The sequence below is a fragment of the Ursus americanus genome, chromosome 8, assembly GCF_024610735.1.
Source record: "Ursus americanus isolate L20-20 chromosome 8, mUrsAme1.1.p, whole genome shotgun sequence".
Classification (NCBI taxonomy): domain Eukaryota; kingdom Metazoa; phylum Chordata; class Mammalia; order Carnivora; family Ursidae; genus Ursus; species Ursus americanus.
The window spans coordinates 16978890-16996890 of NC_142134.1; the positions used below are offsets into that span (position 1 = coordinate 16978890).

General features: G+C 38.8%; 1 protein-coding gene across 2 annotated transcripts in view; it reads right to left on the minus strand.

The window, feature by feature from the left end:
- ARHGAP24 (Rho GTPase activating protein 24) overlaps positions 1-18001 on the minus strand; it is a 484542-nt gene that overhangs the window by 465449 nt on the left and 1092 nt on the right. The gene's annotated exons all lie outside the window — the stretch shown is intronic.

The following is an 18001-nucleotide window of genomic DNA, read 5'->3' on the forward strand; positions in this document are numbered from 1 at the left end:
AGGACCCCTTGAGAATGCACCTAAACTTTCCATAGTTTCACATATTTGACCTTGAGTCATCACCATAGGCCGGAGGAAAGAAGAAATGAAAGAGTAATAAAGGCTTTCTAGACTTCCAGGTGTTTCTCTCCCACATAAAAACCATGTGACCTCTTAGAGGTCCCTTTCATTTTCTTAGAATGTAGATAAGTGCCTATTAGTTATACATGTCTGCATTTTTTATCCATAAAAGGACCATAGTCAGGGGTAAACATTCAGTAAATATTTTAAAATTTCATGCACTCAGACTCACATGAGAAATTTGTTAGAATGTAGATTCCAGGGCCCTATTTCCAAAGACTCTAATTTCTCTCTGGGCTTTAGAGGAGAAAGACTCTTTTTGCTCTCTTCATTCTCTCATGGCCAGGACAGTGTATCAGGCCTATGGATTTCCCCTCTTGGGGAAAGGGATTCTCGCTCCCTAAACAGTTCAGCATGAGGCTCAGCCCAGAAACAGCACAGGGTCACTCTGTTCTAAAGTGTTCTTCCTTTTCCCATTAGTAAAACTGAAAAACTCAGAATTCCAAAGTAAGCAGGTCATAGAAAAAATAACAACACAACCCATTTGGCTGTTTTCTGTCTAGTGTTAGATTAAAGGAGCAAGGTTATATCTGCAAAACTTGAGTGAGACCCGGCCCAGATCACTAGCCACACGCAAATCTAGTCTGGAAAGCCAAGCGAGGTAGTCAAGGTGGCCATCATTTACCATGTCCTTAGTTCCCCTGTAGTAGGTGTCTGGATGGGATTCAAAATGTTAGTCACCTTTGACACATTAACACTGATTCTTTGCAAACAAGTATTTTGTTTCCTCACAAAAGTCTCCTTGTTCCTGTCACCAAAGAAAAGAAAATAAACTATTAGCCTGCTTCATGGCTTATGCATTTATTTTACTTGGATAAAAGGACTGCACACTTTTCATTAACCAACTTAAGAGAAGAAGGAACTCAACCATAACTACGTCTTGTTTAGATTAGAAATTAAAAAGACGGAAAAGGGATTGGAATGCTGGGGGAGACCCAAGTGTATGGCCAAGCTACGATGTGTCCAGAGACTGCTCCAACAGTAAAAACTGGGGACACGGTGTTGCATTTCTTAACTTGGCAAATACACATTTTTAATGTTGACAATGAATAGCAGTAGGCAACAATGCATTTTGTGTGTGTATAGTTATTTCAGAGTGACTTCTCTCCTCCAATTAGTCTTTATAAAATCTCTGAGGAGTAAATGTTCTTTTCCAGAATTTAATACCCACGGAAGTTATTTCCCCAAAGTCGCTCTTATGACTGACAGAGCTGAGGCACGAAAACTGTATTTTTAGGCTTCACAAAGGCACATGATTTAATACCCTGATCAGGTTATTCAGAAATGGATGGGGCAGAGTGAGAGGTAGTCACTAACATTTGTGACTAATAAGCTCAGCTGAGCAGGGTCTTTCCAACGTCCTTCTCTCTAACCTCCTTCCATTCGTTAGTCACCAAGTTTAGTCCTTTTAACCCTTTCATATTTCTTTACTCCTTTCCTTCTTCTTCAACAGCAGTGTCCAAATTCATCCCAAACTCCTGAACATTTACCAAATGTCTCCTAATATTCTCATCACAGCATTGTTTCTACGCACATGGGTTTACCTCCCCCTGAGATGACTTCCTTCCTTCCTTCCTTGTCCACTTATGAGCTTTAGAAAATGACTTCATTCCTTCTTTGTCCACCCATAAATCTCATACTCATCCCTCTCTATTTTGTAGGTAAGACTTTTCCCAGAAAGGATAAACTTTCACCAAAGACACTGGGTAATATCAATTTCCCTAAAGGTTTTCAACTTGTGACCAAAATACAGGTGCTAATGTCTACAGCGAGGAGTCTGCAAAACTCACAGGAAAATGGGATGAACAGTGGAGCACGTAAGGTTGTGCTTTTTCATCATTACAACTGAATATACCCCGGAGCTTAAGTACACTTGTCTTCACATTGTGGCGTGGCCATTTTCATTTTTATGTTGTTGAACTTGAAACCTGTCCAATATGACAGGGCATACACTTACGGTCAAAAGGTGATCAACAAATCATGCAAAAGATTATAATTTTCTCAAAAGCCAGAGGGGAGATAGACTTCTCCAAGGAAGGAGTTCTTTACTTTAAGTTATGAAAAGTAAACAATAAACATTCCCACCATACCAAGGATTCCCACGCACAAATCAGCAGCGGTTGTGATGGTCCTATTTCTGCTGCTCGATGGCCCTGTCACTGGTGATATTCCCAAGCTGTTCTTGTTTTACGTCTGCTAAGCCAGAAAGGCACATGCAACCAAAAGCCCTCCTAGATTCCTGCAGACAAAGGATGATGATACCATATCAGTGACTCTCTTAGTTACCATCAGTAAATAAACACCTGTGTTCTCTTCCTTTCCATGGCTCTCAGTAACTTTCAACATGCAGCCTGCATTAGCAAAGAAGTTACAAAAATGCTGGTATTTGTATAAAAGAAAACAGAACTTTGTAACCACTAAGTGTGACTAATGGTGGAAAATGCATTCACTAAAAAAAAGAGTTCACTCTGCTATTTAAAATAAAAGATCAAAATCTCACAAGAATAACAGTAGTCTAACTACTTCATATATTCCCCAGGGTTTGGAAGCTATCGAATCAAAATGAGATGCAAACATATATAAAATAAGCAGTGCTATTAAAGAATTAAAATTGCGTCTCACCATCGAAGAGAAAGAACGCTGACACTCATCAATTGCAGCTAAGGAGAGAAACCCGAGCACTGAGTCGCTATCATACCTCCATCTGAGCATCAGAAATGCTTGTAACACCTATCGCGTTATGGGGCACTAAATTCAGACACACTATTAAAAATCGACATGCTAATAGAAGTCAATTTGCCCTCATATCTGATAATTCTAGATTAACAACAATAAACTTTTTCTGTACCCAACTACTACTTGATTTGGGCTACTTCTCGGTTTTACATTTCCTATCAACCCCTCCGTCCCTCCAGCTACCTCTCCTCTTCACTGAAACCCAGAAACACAGCAGGGAAAGAGACCGTGATACCCTGCAGTTTACAGGTCTCATCTTCCGGAAAGACAAAATGGCTTGTCAGGTGGGAGTGTCTATTTTTGGCTTAGGTCTCTCCTTATCTTGAGGCTTCTCATGAAATTTTGTCTTATACTCCGAAAAACTTGGGGGAAAAGGCTGTTTTCTACATTTTGTTTCATTTGTGAGAGACTTAGATCAATATGGAAGATATTAGGAAGTAAAAATGTTGTATCATTCACTTTTTTTTCCTTAAGTTTCTATTTTCATTCCAGTATAGTTAACGTACAGTGTTATATTAAGTTTCAGGTGTACAATGTAGTGATTCAACACTTCCATTCAACACTCAGTGCTCATCATAACAAGTGCGCTCCTTAATTCCCTCACCTATTTTACCCATCCCCCCACCCACCTCCCCTCTGGGAACCATCAGTTTGTTCTCTATAGTTAAGAGTCTGTTTCTTGGTTTGCCTCTCTCTTTTCTTTCCTTTGAAGCAAGACATGGAACTTGCAAGAGGAAAGGGCTGTTGATGCAGTGCTGTCACCCACTCGAGACAATTTCAAATGCACTAGAATTCAGAGCATGAAGCTGCTGAAACTTCTAAGGGAACTTAAGGTTCATTCTTCTGAAATGGCATTGCAGACACCCAGAGGTGTTGAGGGCTGTCATCACAAGACAAAGTCCTTGGTCTACTGGTTGACAATGCACTCTGGCCAGTTTTTTCCTTGAACCAAGAAGCAAGTATAGAGTCATAGCCAAAGTGCAGATGAAAAACACTGCTTCCAAGATCCCAGTAAGCACCTAACCCACTCAGAATCCCTCTCAGGACACTTGCCCAGCACCAGCGCTCTCTTCAGTCTGGTTTCCACATAGCCATGTGGGTGTGAACAGACTCCAGGAGTCCTGGTGATTTCTAGATAACATCGGAACTGAAATAGAGCCCGGTTGACTTATTAATATTAAATGAGTAAAAAAGTCACAAAATGGTAAGTGGCAATTAATAGCAGAAGAGATGTGTTTCCATTACCTTTTTTATAGTCATAATTTATGAATCTGATTATTTATAGTTAAACACAAAAAAATAGAAGAAATGAGAGAGAACAAAACTGTTATTTTCCTAAAGCCTCACTTTAAATGGAAGAAATGTACCATACTAATCATCAATGAACTAAAAAATAAACAATTATAATCTAAAAAGTCATTAATTATGAGAACATTACCAACTTAAAATTAGTCCAAGAAAGTATTATTTTATGTGATAAAGCACAAGACATTTAATATCATGCCCAATTTAGTCAAAACTTGGAAGAGAATAAAGCAAGATAATAGGATAATTGATCAAACCAGAATACCAAGTCTTGCACCAACTCTTATAAATACCACTCATAAATGAAAAACTAAAAGTCAATCATGCTTGAATATCAGAAAAGTGTTAAAATAAACAAATCTATTAACAAAAGGTAAATTGTAGTCTGCAGAAGGAAGCACTTGTGTGGGACTAAAAACATGAAGATTAAAATATCTGAGACTCCAAATTATATCAGGTAGTCTCTATGGGGAAAAACTCATTAATAAGTTACACAATAATGAAGAATTTTATATCATGTCATATGAGTTCTGTTTTGAGAAAAAAAAACATTATTTTCAAATAAGCTGTAGACTCTTAGTTAGTGGCCACCTATTTACCATAAACAGAGTGCTACACTCAGACCACAGAGGGAAACGTATCATTCCAATAGGAGTTGGGGCCGCCAGGTCAATCACTTTCCAAAAACTGCCAAACAAACATCCTATGGCTGAATTGTTTACTACAGTCCATAATAGTCAAAAAGTAATAGTGCTTCCCTGTCTCTGATTCAAATCAACAACAGCACCGAATTCAGTCTCTCAGAAAGCAGGCAGGTACACCGATTCCTATGTGAACGCATTCTAAAGAGAATTCTCTGGAAACTTCACAATGGAATAACAGGAAGTCACAAGGTAAAGGAACAACCAACTCAAGAAAAACCAGCTAATACCTTTGTTTCGAATCAAAGCTCAGATTAAAGATAAAAATTTAACTTGGTCCACTGGAAATATAGGTTACCAGGAGTTTTTGTTGCCTGTCCCCAAGTCGGTAAACACAGTCCTAATTATTCCGGGTCAACATTATGGGTCAACATTAGTATCAGGAATCAATCGCCAATCCCTTAAGCAGTCACAGGATCTGTTCCCTGACAACCCTGAGGAACAGCAGCACCAGCTCTAACGCAGCATATCCCAGACTCCTAGGAAACATCACCAGCAATTCCAGTCAATTCCACCTTAACCTCATACACGTATTTACTTATTCTCTCTCTCTACACCTCCCCTCTATCCCCGCCCCCTCCAGGCTCATGGTAATACGACCTTTACATATCATTTACTCTTTCTGAATTAGGTTAGCATTTCACATTAATAATACAGCTCATTAATGATACCATACACTAATTGCCTGGCATTTCCACAAAATAGTTCAATATAATTTTATTTTATTTTATTTTATTTTATTTTCTGGCTCTTTCTAAGACATTAACAAAATCTTTATTCCATCAAACAAACAGAAAACAGCAGCAAAAAGTATACCACTATTATTATTGCTATGCATTTGGTCAGAGGGCAATTTGCTAAACAAATAAGAACTACCCCTAGCCACTAATGTGTTATTCTTGCTTGGAAATAAATATATTAGAAGCTAAGTCCCAGATGTAACACCACTGAGCCATATGCAAAGGGGTGAAGGAAGTCTAAGCATTTCGGATTCTCTCTTTTGAGATACAGCAGTAACCCCCCACTTCTCTGAGATGGCATCCTACACGCTTCAGAGAGGCCTGCAAAGCTGCTGGAGGCAGCATGCTCTGGCATCCCATGGCTCAGTGGCACAAAGGTCCCCCCTGCTCCCACTGAAAAGGCCGTCTCAACCAGCTGGGCCAAGGCTGCACAGCAGCTTGCTCTATTTGTCCTCCCCTGTTTCAGAAAGGAGTCCCTCAGAGCCTTCAAGCCCCAGTCGTAGGCTCATGTCAGGGAAGCTAAGGATACTCCCTGGAATGTTCCACAAATCAAACAGTAGAGGACGGAACTGCAAACAGAGAGATAATAAAAGCGAGGCACAGAAAGAAGGCTCCCTGTTTCTCAGCTTTACACAGCAGTTGCTCTGAGCTGAAGCCTCTTCCCCAACCCCCCCCAAACCCCATTTTCTCACCTTCAGTGATTATTTGACTCAGTAAGGCAGCACTTAAAGAGATTAACCAGTTTCTGTTAATTCTTGTTTTTGTTTGCTGCATGAAATCCTTTAGCTATTTCATATCATCAGGCCTACTTAGTCATTGTTCTTCAAAAATATGAACAGCATAACATAAGAGAAGAATGTGCAATTGTAGTGTGGTTTGAAGACTGAATCGAATGAAACTCTACAGTGTGCTGAGAACATTCATATTAAATGGGTTCAATGTAATTAATACTATTACAGGAATTAGCTTTAAAATGTAACTAAAACCAGAAAGTATTATAAGTTACACCTTGATTTTAATGTGGTATATTTTTCAGCTGCCTTTAGGGGTTAATCTAGGCTCAGCAAAAATCCCTTGCAAAATTGTAGTTACATAGTCACTTGGTCTTTTCTCAGCCACAATTCCATACCTAAACAATTGAATACCAAAAATCATGAGTGACTGTTTCCTCAATTTTGCCAGGTGGTACTTAACTAGTACCCTTCTTGTTGCCAAGCAGAGGAGGTAATTTATTAGGTTAGCTTTTGCAGTTAGTCGTCTCAGGGAACTCACGGTGAGCAGGGCCTCTGAGGAATAGGGCGGTGGGGTAGGAAAACCAGTCACTAAAACTCAAGAGCCTCGTCTGCCTTGTCCCGATGCTGTATTCTGAGGCAAACCCCAAATCGCCTACGTCACTTTCAACTCATTTTCCATATCGAGATTAAAGTAGAATGGTTGGGGCGCCTGGGTGGCGCAGTCGTTAAGCATCTGCCTTCGGCTCAGGGCATGATCCCGGCCTTATGGGATCGAGTCCCACATCGGGCTCCTCCGCTGGGAGCCTGCTTCTTCCTCTCCCACTCCCCCTGCTTGTGTTCCCTCTCTCGCTGGCTGCCTCTCTGTCACATAAATAAATAAAATCTTTAAAAAAAAAAAAATAAAGTAGAATGGTTATAGCTATTTTCTAAGTGGACTTCTGTTCTGATGTCCAAAAAATTCATTCCAAGGGGAATGGAGCAGGTAATTTTTGTTAATTGTGGAGGCCTAGCATGGATAATGAACATGAAAGATTACTGAAAAGATTTTTTTAAATTCTGTAATTTCGACCTTCTCCTGAAATCTAAATTTTTACCAAATTTATAGGAAAAGAAAAGTTACACTTCACTTCCCTTTCCCCCTTCTCCTACAGGTATGAAGTCCCAGGTTCACCAAAGAAAAGCAGGCGTTCCCTTCTCTTTCACTCCTGGAAAATAACCAGTTGGCTTTGGTTTGCTAGACAACAGTTTTATCCATACAACACCTTCTATACTCACAATATCTGAAAGCTGAATATATGCAGTAGTTTAAAAGTATACAGATCACATTAACAAACCAGGGACTCGACAAGTGCAAAAAGATAAAAGAGTTGAAATAATTTTAATAAAATGATCCTGTGATTTAAGTGATTCCAAAGCAAAGTTCACATGAAATTTGAAAACATTACCAAAGTTCTTGAGGTTGCCCTGGATGAGTCACTCTTGCTAAATGGATTCCATCCTTAACCTGACCTGGAATATGGCAAGGCCAAGCCAAGCACAGGAGAGGCCAGAGGGTGAATAAGAAGTGCTCGTGTCACTCATCACCGTGTGCAGAAGTGCTAGGCAGGTGAAATTTCTCATCACAAAGAATCAAATCTGTGCATTTATTGCCTTAATCAGAACATTTATTTGGACCCAAGAAATGTCTACTTATATTGAATGGAAACTTCTATAAGCCATTTCATTAAAAATATAGTTGTCATGAGGAAACAAGTAACTTCGTACTCAAAGGAACTATTCCTAGTATGTTTTCAAGTTATATTAACACACTGTACTAACAAAGCTGAGATTTTTACTGCTTTTCTTACGGCATAGTCAATATATAGTGAAGGGAACTGGAGGCTATTCTCTCCCATGCATCATAAACACCAGTTGTCATCTAAGAATAGATATTGTTTGCATTTGTGTTACTGAAACCACAGAAAGTATACAATAACTTCATTTCCAATTTCCCAGATGACTTTATAAAATATGGAGTTAAACTGAATCCTTTAATGTCATTTGCTAGTTCCCAGTGGGAATGTTCTTGCAACTCCAGGAGGGAAGCTCCTTTGTAGTGAGGGACTGGAACACACATTATAAGACATGTGACACTTCTGACCCCTGGGCACTAAATACCAGTTCACACAATCTGGTGATGACCGAGAACACCTTCATGCCTTCTCAAATGCCACCTGGTGAGTGGTGTCACCCATGCCCCCAACCCCACAGCTCATGGAAACGTACCCATCGGTACGTGAAATATGTCAAGGAAAGGTCAAGCTAAACTTTGTCAAGGAATCTATAAGTCTTCCCAATCCTTACTCCTCTATAAAGTCAAAACCCATTTTTTGAGCCCCGCCAATATATACACATAGCCATACTCTTACCAAAATGACTCAAAAGGAACACATGACCATTTGGCAACAGAAACTTTGCAAGGCTGGATCAATCTTAGAAAGTATTTATCATAACCCCCTTATTTTACCAAGAAGGAGACTAAAGTCCAGAAAAACGACATGATTTGCCTGAATTCACAGATGCTAATTACTACCAGAAGCAGGACCCAGCCCACAACCTCCCCCCCACCCCCGCCCTTTCTTCTGCTTCCACTCCTCTCCAACCACAGAATGCAAAGCAGGAAAGGATCTTTGGAAATACCTCTCAAGCTACTGTTAAACATGAAATTTCACCTGTGGTGAGCCAGAAACTAGACTTTCGTTTTTCCTGACACTTGTGTCCTGAAAATTATTTTCACACATCACTAAAAACTTAAAATGTTAATACATACGCATGAAAATCAACTTTTTAAAAATCCAAAGGAAAACATTTTTTTAATAAATTTTTAAAAATCCAAAGGAATATTTATTTTTTTTAAAAAAGCTTTTATTTATTTCTTTCAGACAGAGCAAGAGACAGAGAGAGAATGAGCAGAGGGAGAGGGAGCAGGGAGCCCGATGTGGGACTAGACCTGGGATCATGACCTGAGCCAAAGGCAGATGCTTAACTAACTGAGCCACCCAGGCGCCCCTATTTATTTATTTATTTTTAATGTCAAAGAAAGTCCTCAAATCTTTTCTAGTGAATTTGGATGCTGTGTCTTCAAAGAGTATATTTTTAAGTGTTAGAGTAAACACACCATCTGACCGAAAACCAAATACGACGATAAATTACGTTAAACAGCATAATGAACAAAGACGGGTCAATGCAATGGCATCCTCTCTCTTAACAGTAATGGCATACAATACATAAATATCTTAAACACCTTCACTGTTTCTTTTGTGGGGGAAAATATTCCAGTATAAAAATTTATATCACCTTCATTTTTACCAAAAGGATTTTTTTATCATCGGTATTAGTTTTACATTAACTAGATTGTCAATGTCTTCTCGTCTGCATGTGCTTTTCAAAATAAATACCTCAATTAGTAAAATATTGAGTGCAGTTTTTTTATGATTTAATTTAATTTAATTCCTAATTTTGCAGCTGTTCGGGCATCTGGACTATTACCATTAAAACGTTTCAAATTGAACACAACCTAGATATTCAGGGCTCAGGGCTACTCACAAAGAATTTTAACTTTTAATCTTGTGGCGCGAGAAGTACAGGATCTAACCACTCAGTGTCCTTCTACATATAAACTAATTGACGTCTGTGGGACTTACCCAGCTGCACTGCGAGCAGGCAGCGTAGAAAAAATTGGGGAAACAGCTACAGAAAACAAGTCACACAACACAGGATGGCATTCTGTGGAAAATTCAAATCCTTAGTCAATATAACATGTACTCTTAACTACTCTTAAATAATTTACATACAGCCTTACCTAATTTTTTCATGAATTCCAAATACCGCTTTTGAATACATAATTGTCCTTAGTCACCTGGAGGGTTTGTTAAAACACACATGAATGGGTGCAGGTGGGGCTCGGTAATTTGCATTTCTAATAAATCCCCCGGTGAAACTGATGCTATCGGTTCCTGGACCACACTTTGAAAAAAGCTACTTTAAATGATTTTTTTAAATACGTTTTTTTGACAGTTCACAATCAGAAATTTTTTTTTTTCATTTTTACCCACTGTGTGAGATGCACGTATACACGAAACGGACATTAAAACATATGAAACAATTCTTACTTTTACTATATGTAACAGATCCTGATTTTTTCCCATTCCATTCCATCCTTTTCTATTCCTTTTCATTTAAAAAGAAACATTGGTCATGAACCACTCATTTGATTTTATGAACACTGATAGATCAAGACCCACAGTTTGAAAAATACTGCTTAGGACTCCCATGTTCATCATTTAATTTAATTATAATAACTGTTAACATGCATTGATACTTACAGTTGCCAGATACCCTTCCAGTCTCTTTACAAGCGTTGCTCACTTCATAAATTAAAAACCCATAATAACATTATGAAGTGGGTATTATTAAATGCCCATATTTACAGAGAGGAAATCTGTGGTTCAAGGAGATCAATGCAACTTGCCCAAGGTCACAAGGTTTGTGCACATCAGACCCATGTTGGAACCGAGGCCTAACTCCAGAGCATAACGACAAAGATTGCTTGTTGGAGTGAGATATTTTAGTTTTGAATCCCAGATCTACTACTGAGTTCTGTGAGTTTGGTAAGTTATTAAGCCTCTCCAAGTTTCAGTTTTCCCATCTATAAAAGAGAGATAATAATAGGGCCTTACTCATGTGGGAGCTGTGAGGATTAAAGAGGATGCTGACCCATGACTAGGGCTTGGCCTAACTAAGCACATAGTAAGTCTTCAATAATTGTTATCTATTATTAGACAGAGACCAAATTCTCAGTTGCCACACCATCCACAGCCTCCTTCCATTGGCTTCTAGTTGCCAGTGCTGTCTCTGGATTTGCCTTTTCTCCTAAGTCCTTGCCTTCCGAGGATATCAGTTATCCTATGACCTTGCTACTTTCCTTCTTCCATCCGTCCTGTCTGGCAGCTCCATCTGTTGTGCAGAAGTTCACAGAACTCCTCACCCAGACAATTCCTTGTGGCTTCCACCTGTCTTTAGGGACCAAAAACCAAGCCTCCACCATGGAACCTGCCACCTTGAACATAACCCCAAAGATACAGAAAAGTTATTTCATGATGAAATTGTAAGTTGTTACCAAAGGATGAAGTCTTTAATCAGAAAATCACAACTGTAAGAAGGCTGAGGCCTTTTGCATATCCCACAGACGCCTTTATATAAAATCTTCAACACCGCATTGACTATTTTATAATAACAATTAAACCGTACGGGATTTGAATGCCAAACAAAACTCTGAAGGTGGTACTCATGTAGCTGAATTCTAGGTTTATGAAATGAAGTGCAACAAGATAACATCAGGCTCTCCCGACTTCTCTGGCTCATCTTCTCTTGCTAGAAGTTCCTTCATATTAGACATTTTTAAACCATTGTGTGGGAAACCGTGAAACAATCAAAGATGGCCCCTCAAGAAGAATGGAGAAGTCCTTTTGTATCTTCACAGAGAGGAGTGAGATGCATCTCAACAACTCCTGTAGTGAATGTCCTTCCTTGAGAAAGATTGGCTTGGAAATCACTTCCCTTATTGCTCATTTCACTTTTGTGTGACCAGTGAGTACTACCACCAACTCAACTTTTCTCCCCTTCTCAGGTGCTCCTTCCAGCAAAATCATCCTCTCCTGCTACATTTCAGCTTTCCTAAGTTGGGTGTCCAGTCCTCAGACCAAGGACCACTTGCACCTTCTCCTTCCTCCGCCTCCAACTCTTGCTCACAAAGTTCCTGGGGTATATGTCCCATATACGGGAATTAAGTTCTGAGGCTAGACCACTAAAACCCCATGGATATCCTTTTCTATTTACTTCTCACCAGAAAATTGTCTGGTCAGGCTGATCACTACAGATTGATTCAGTTACCAGTCTGAGGTTGCTAGAGTCTCTTCTCTCACAGGAGAACTTTCATAGTGGTAATTCACCCCAGGGGCCCCAACTCATCAGCACAAGAACACTGTCACCTGAAAGAGCTGTAAGAAACTTCCAAAGCCAGTTTGTGGAGACCGTGTTGAGACGAAAGTCTGTACTGTATGTCAAACTCATAAAACACACAGACTTTTATGACTTTAAAATTAATAACTGAAGAGAAAAGGACCAAGAGGAAGGTAATACAGTAAAAATAGCAGGCTCTCTGGACTTAGGCAGACATGGTTTTGGTTCTTGACTCTCTATCGCTTCTATGTTACCTTAGGTGAGTTTCTTTATCTCTCCAAGGCTAAACATTCTTATGTAATGGGAATAATAATATTTGAATTAGAGAGAACAGATATTACTTCTGGAATTACTAATCACTTTTAACTACTTCTAGAATTACAAGTCATATATGTAAAAGCATCTCATGGAGTGTTTGGTACTTGGCTGATACTTAATTCATTAGAGTGACTATCATTATGAGAGTCTGTGAGACTCAAAGAAAGAAAAATAAAAAATTCAGGACAAAATGAAGCTATTTTTCCCCCTCAGGAAATTTGAAAAATTACTTTGTTTTCTGAAAACTCAATGTGATGGGAAGAAAACAACCCCAACTATAGGGATAAGCTTCAGTTTATTGATAGATTTCATTTGTAACAAAAAGAGTTTTCTGTTTCTCAGAAATATCCCTAAGGGAACTCTTGTATACATTTGTGATACGTGTATTGAAAAAAACACCCATGTTTGGTCTTAAATATCTATTTTCAGAATTATTCAGACATGACTCCTCTTCTAAGTTTTTCAAGAAATGTAACATTTGTGGCCAGTCTATTTTATCCATCAGGAAGTATAAAAACAGTACTTCGAATGTTTCTAGGAACCACAAAAAAAAAAAAAAAAAATCTGGAAAAATTATTGGCTCTAAAATACTAAAGTTACAAGATAGAGACTTATAAATATTTAACTACATGTCTGAACACAGTAAAAAATATACAAAATGAAGGCAATTCAATCTATTTCCATAATGGCTTTGAGTTAACTTAGTTAAAGGGCATGGAATGATAGGTGCATACAAGGATGCACACTGTGTCGTAAGACCTTGACCAGGGCACAGCCAAGCATCCAATTTAGTTCCAAGCTTCTTGGGTGACAAGCCAAACTGAGAAACATGGTGATTTCTTAGTCTCTTTTCTTCTAACAGAAGAAACAACCCTAGTTAGTCAGAAGAGGCACACTTTTTAAAGCAGTAAAATTAAAAATGAATTTATGGAGATCTTTATGTAAGGAATATTGAAATACATAAGAAAAAGTGCCAAGATATTGTCCACGCAGCCTCTCTCTTTTATGTCAACGCAGTAGCATCTAGGGCACTACATTAAAGCACGGTGTGATGAAGACAATGTAATGAAAAGGTGTTGTAAAGTGAGTGCGATAGGTAAGCTTCTGGTCATATAATTTGATAAAAATAGAGAGCATGGAAGATTCAGAAAACTGAGAAGACTATTTACTCTTAAATATCAATGCTTGCTCTTCCACTTTTCTCAGAGATACCGCATAAGGAACAATCTGAGCTTAAGGTCCCTGGCTGGTGAATAAAACACAAACATGATGCATTCTTTTTTTTTTTTTTTTTTTAAGATTTATTTATTTATTTATTTAAGAGATAGGGACAGAGAGAGCACAAGCCGGAGGAGAGGCGCAGGGAGAAGCAGACTCCCCGCTGAGCTGGGAGCCTGCCATGGGGCTCGATCCCAGGACCCTGGGATCATGACCTGAGCTGAAGGCAGACGCTTAATGGCTGAGCCACCCAGGCGCCCCGCATGATGTGTTCTTGATTGAAAAATTATCTGTGTGCTAAACAGCAGAGGTATACAAGTGCCAGAAGTATTACTGCTCTGAAAATGAAATGAAGCCCATTTGTATTTTGGTTCAAATGGAGAACAACACCCCTCTATATGTCAGGCAGCAGAAATAACTGTAGAGGAAGACAAATTTTTTCAGGAGGAAACTTTGGATTTGGCCTAAATGCTCAAATGAGATGAAAGGAAAATCCATATAATAAAAAATCAGTAACATGAAAAAAAGATGCCCCTCTGAATTTCCTCCTCTCCATCCACCTCCGCATTCTCCTTTAATTAAATCCAACTTCCTTCAAGCACTAGCACTCAAGATAATTATGAAATAGCCAAAATTAGTATTTCTACTTCGTTTGATTAATTCAAATTATTGCCCATCCACAGGCAGCAGAATCTCTAAATTTAACTCCATTATTACTCCTCACAGCCAAACCCAGGACCTCCCACTGGGATTTGATAGATTACAGATTTTATAGTATACTATAAAAACCAATTGGGAAAATGTGTGTCTATTAGAACTGTTTCTATTACCTTTAAACTCAAGTGTACTTTGTGTTTTTTCAAAAGAAAAAGACGATTCCACAGTAGTTTCTTGTTTTGCTTTGTTTTTGCTTTATCATTTCAAAAGCACAGATTTCATCTATTATAGGAATTAAATAGACACGCATGGGCTGGTCCAGAAAGTGAATTATATTTTATAGCATTGCTACTTTTGGAAAATGAACTCTGAGTCCAAATAGATATTTTTCAAATGGTACCTTTGGGGGAAAAAAAAAACTATCTGCATAAATTGGAGCCCACTAGTACTTCATTCATTCATAACTTTGCTTGCCCATTTATTAAGGAAACATTAACACACAACTACTATATGTTTCAGGCACTGGGCTAAGCACTAGGATGCAGATAGGTCCTCTACCACCAATATAACCATTAAGGAGCTCACTATAGTTGGTTGGTAGTAATATTTTAATAATAAAAAGTATTCAAAATAACTATTCAAAGTATGTTCAAAACACCACGGAGGCAGACAAGATGAAATGATTTATCTTTTCTGCATGGAATTGGGTAAATTCTCCCAGAGAAAGTTCCAGTTGAAATGGACCACTGAGAACCAAGTGGGACTTTCCAGGCAAAGGGAATTCCTGAAGAATGGAAATCCATGAGCAAAAAATCAGAAGTGTGAACAATGAGGAGCCCTTGTGCAGGAAGGAGAAGCTAAAAAGGAAGGGCTTTGAAAAGCTTAGTCACTATACTGAAGAGTTTAGTGTTACTGTTTTAGGATAATTGGAATCCCAGGATCCATCAAAGGTTTTAGAACAAGGGATTGACACAATTAGATCTGTCCTGTATAAAGATTGATTGTAGCAATGCCACAGTTGGGTATAGACGCTGCTTAAAAGCACACATGTAACACAATAACCTCTGAAAACTGAACATTCCTTGAATCTCATCAGAACAATCCCCCCATTTCCAAATGTGCTTCTAATTAGCCACTGAAACCATCATAATCTTATAAAGTTTGAGTTTGAGTAGCGAAGACAAGACGAGTTACCATTTCAAGACTCGATCTGAGGCTTGAACTCTTCCCATGAAGAGCATTAACTTCATGGCAAAGTTGACAATTAACAATTTCACTTTTAAATACCCTTCTCCATCTGGGAGAAATGTTAGTCCTTTAGCCATGGATTTAAGAGTAAATAAGCATTGTTGGATCTTAAATCTCAGAGGCTTTTTTTCTCAGGAAAATGTGACATTGTGGAATAGATGCCTCAGGTTCTTGTTATCGTCAACCTCCTCCAAACCCAGGGGTGACTAACTGAGGGTCTGTGCCTTCCACTGGCCTCCAAGCTGAGGCTCTATCCACCTCCTCCATCTTACTTTTCCATAGCGCTCACCTTTACCAAAAATTGACACATGGCAGAAAGAAGGGATCAGCATTTCATAAGCTCAACTCACCAGGGAAGAACCCTTTTACCACCAGCCGGCAAATACCATCGGAAAATAACCACAGGTGACTGAGATGCGCCTACAGCCCTGCAAGCACTAAGAACAGAAACAAAATGCATGGGCTGGATTTTGCAGCACTTCTGCCTGCTCTCAGCCCTATGAAACCAACCTGGACACTAATCGAGCTGGAAAGAAAACACACTTGAATGGGCCAGAAGTTCACAACAAAACTGCTAAGGCACTGTTGGTAAACACCAACTCGGCTTTGGCCAAGAGCGCAAAGTAATCAGACTCAAACCACTTATTACCACCTGTTGCACATTCCTTACCCTTCCTGCCCTTTCCCTTACCCCCTACACTCCATCCTAGAGAGTCCAAGATCACACAGTAAATAAAGCCCTGACCAGTAAAAATTCTCAGAGCTTTGGCCGTTACTATACCAAGCAAAACCTGAAAGGACCTCACTGGAGATTTAAACCCAGGACACTTTGCTCTTTTACACTTAAACCTATGCTCTTTTCTGGAAAGGTACAATAGTATTTCTTCTTCAGTGATTTTTTTTCTTGAGAACTTAGTTTTTCTTACTTATCTTTTCTTACTTATTTTTCTTACTATTAGGTTGTATTTTCAAAACGACTCAAATTCACCAGTACACACAGCACAAAAGAACATTACTCAGAAACCATCTACTTCTCAATCCGAAATCCCTGAGATTAAGTAATAAAACAAAATAATACAGTTGAAAGCCAAGGACAGGCTGAGTTTCAACAGCCTTTCAGATGTAGAAAAAAATTTACAGATTCTCCCTCTTTTTCTCACACGGGTTGTGTATTCCTTACACATACCTCAAACTAAATTCCAGATCTAAAAAACTCATAGTTTATCCTTTATCCTCACTTAAATGTCTTCCACTAAGAACATACCTCTGCTGAGTGGAAAGAGAATGTTATTTATTTTAAAGTTTTGCCAGTATTTCAGTCCTCCAAGATGTCTAAGGTGAATTCTCTGACAACTAAGTAATGGATCTAAAGAACAGATTCCTTGACTTCTTACCTAAAACTCAGGCACTCAAGAAAGACAAAAAAGGGAGTTGTATTACTGGGATCCCTTAGAAGTTGAAATGTCCCCAGAAAGAGGAAGTATTAAGAAATTTAAAAGGGAGAGCGAGATCTTAACAAGTCTGATGTGGCTCTATACTTGTTTCCTGGCTTTTTCTAATATATTAATTCTCCGTGTTTTATGATGCCCAGCTTAATGCCAACATCCATTCTTGCCCTTAAGGGTTGGTTTTGAGTTCTAATTAGAATCAGGGGACAGGGGCGCCTGGGTGGCGCAGTCGTTAAGCGTCTGCCTTCGGCTCAGGGCGTGATCCCGGCGTTCTGGGATCAAGCCCCACATCAGGCTCCTCTGCTATGAGCCTGCTTCTTCCTCTCCCACTCCCCCTGCTTGTGTTCCCTCTCTCGCTGGCTGTCTCTATCTCTGTCAAATAAATAAATAAAATCTTTAAAAAAAAAAAAAAGAATCAGGGGACAGATTGTTTGTATTTAATCTGTCTGTCCATCTTCTCAGTAATTGAGTAAAGCTCTTAACTGTACTGTAAATATCCCCAGCTTTCAATTAATTTGTCTTCCTTAGCAGACACAGCAACACACGTTGTTTTACTTATGCATAAGCAAACCCCTTAGAACTTTTATATTTCAAATACCCAGCATGATTTATGTATTTCCTCTTTTTAGAAAGAGATGAAATGATGATGTCTTGCTAAGGTTTAAAAAAAAAAGAGTAACAAAAACTATGATGGAAACACAAATAGTCTGGAGATTACCTCTTAGTTCAAATGAATTAAATGGTCACAAACTACATATAGGGAGTCTGGGCTACCT